This window comes from Engraulis encrasicolus, chromosome 5 (assembly GCF_034702125.1).
Source record: "Engraulis encrasicolus isolate BLACKSEA-1 chromosome 5, IST_EnEncr_1.0, whole genome shotgun sequence".
NCBI classification, from domain to species: domain Eukaryota; kingdom Metazoa; phylum Chordata; class Actinopteri; order Clupeiformes; family Engraulidae; genus Engraulis; species Engraulis encrasicolus.
This window is the reverse complement of record NC_085861.1, coordinates 32,050,002-32,052,501: the sequence shown is the minus strand read 5'-3', so window position 1 is coordinate 32,052,501 and position 2,500 is coordinate 32,050,002. Positions and strand designations below refer to the sequence as shown.

General features: G+C 45.2%; 1 protein-coding gene across 11 annotated transcripts in view; it reads left to right on the top strand.

Moving 5' to 3' along the window:
• Positions 1-2,500, top strand: part of map7d1a (MAP7 domain containing 1a) — a 93,376-nt gene that overhangs the window by 70,431 nt on the left and 20,445 nt on the right. The gene's annotated exons all lie outside the window — the stretch shown is intronic.

Sequence of the window (2,500 nt, the reverse complement as noted above, 5' to 3'; positions counted from 1 at the left end):
TCCATTCCATTACCCAAACTCCTGTCCTCCACTTGTGCTTGTGGTCTCGTAGTCTCATAACACACACACACACTCTGGGTCCGGTCCATTACCCTAACTCCTGTCCTCCACTTGTGCTTGAGGCCTCGTGATGACGTCACTAGACGCCATTGGTAGTAGTTGAAGTTTAATTCAGTGTCTTGCAAAATCATGATGTGCAATGGAGAAATCTATCTCTCTGTCTCTCTCTCTTTCTTTATCTCTCTCTCTCTCTCTCTCTCTCTCTCTCTCTCTCTCTCTCTCTCTCTCTCACACTCTATTTCTCTTTCTCTTTCTCTCTCACGCACATACACACACATCCACTTGCTGGCCCATTACATACAAACACAAACACCCCTTGCACACCCCTTAAGCACACACAGACCCACATGCACACACAAGCAACTCAACAGCTTTTTCCAGAACACTGCTCTAGCCTCCTTTGCTGTAACTATGTAACTACATTACTGCTGTAAAGCGCGCACACACACACACACATGCACATACACACACACACACACACACACACACATGCACACACACACACATGCACATGCACACACACTCACACGTGCACACACACACACACACACACACACACACACACACACACACACACACACACACACACACACACACACACACACACACACACACACACACACACACACACATGCACGCACACACACACACTCCCAAACCCCCACGCATATGCACACACTCAATATAATGTAAACAATACATAAACAGTACAATCATGTGCACACAATAAACCGAATGGAAAGGATCCCTTAAACACATGGTTACATAAAGCATCTTCAGAAGTGGTGCGAAATCACACCCACATGCACCCACACACACACACACACACACACACACACACACACACACACACACACACACACACACACACACACACACACACACACACACACACACAGACTCGCACACTGCACGCCACACTGCAAACACGCCCTTAAACAAGCAACCCACACACACACACACACACACACACACACACACACACACACACACACACACACACACACACACACACACACACACACACACACACACACACACACACACACGTACACACGTACACACACACGTACACATACACGCACACACCCAGAACAGCCATTGTACATTTCAAATAGGCCACCTCAACAATGGGTCCATTACCTTCGGCCCGCTCCGCTCGGCTCGGCTCCAACCTGCACTGTATCAAAGTCCAGCGTGTGTTTTCCCCGTGCATGGCGGCTTTGTTTACCAAAGGGCTTGCACAGAGAGTAATGGGGAGCCATAAAGAGCTATGAACATGTACTGTAGTCTAACACGCCCTCCCCCCTCTCCCCTCTCCCCCCTCTCCCCTCTCCCCCCTCTCCCCTACCGGGGACCAGAGTGAGTAGCATCCAACTGCAGTTTGCAGAAGTGGGCAGGTCTGGATTTCTGAGATCCTGCCCCTCCCATTTTGGATCTCGCCCCTCCTATTTTTCCTATTATAGTAGTCTGTACAGTCCCACACCATCCCTACGTCACCCTATTTGAGAATTTGCGCCAAATGTCTTCTCCGGCGAATGCATAGGCCTACACTATTCTATGCACACAGCTTGTATCGTGTCTCTTCGTTTGGAGTGCTAAATAAATGTATTTACTAAACACTGGGCATAGAATCATTCATGCCCAAGTGTAGCACACCAGCATACATTGATGACTCTTATAGCTGCTTTGGACAATAATAATGCCTATGTAGGCTAATTGCGGTGTGAAGTGGTTTGTATTAGCCTATGTCTCGTCGTTGGTTAAGTAGGCCTAAATATATTTATTAAACACTGGACATAGAATCATTCGTCAATCATAATAGCGCACCATATTTGAGAAATGGACCCAAATTATCTGGCGAATGCAGTAGGCTTATTCTATGCACACAGCTTGTTATCGTGTCTCGTCGTTTGAAGTGTTAAGTAAATATATTTAGACCTACTAAACACTGGACATAGAATCATCCATCAATAGCGAATGCGTTACCCTGTATTCTAGGGAGATTGTATCGTGTCTCGTCGTTTGGAGTGTTAAGTAAATAGGCCTACATTTACTAAACACTGGGCATAGAATCATTCATCAATAGTGAATGCGTATGGCTACACTGTATTCTATGCACACAGCATGTCTCGCTGTTTGGAGTGCTAATTAAATATATTTAGCCTACTAAATATATTTAATTTTCATTTTCCACGTTCCAATTGCATGAGTGTTTATTTCCATTTACATAGAATAATTTGTCCTTGACCTTACTTTCTCTTTCATAGTAAAGGAGAAGATTGAAACGGTCTCTGCAACTGCTTTAGGTTCCATTGATTTAATGATAATGTTAAGCGCTGTTAGACGGTTAAAAACAAAAGGTTAATGCTAAATGTGTCAGGGTGTCAGTTTGGAAGCGGGGCAGATGCACGAAGGATAGGCCTACCAAAGGCTACTG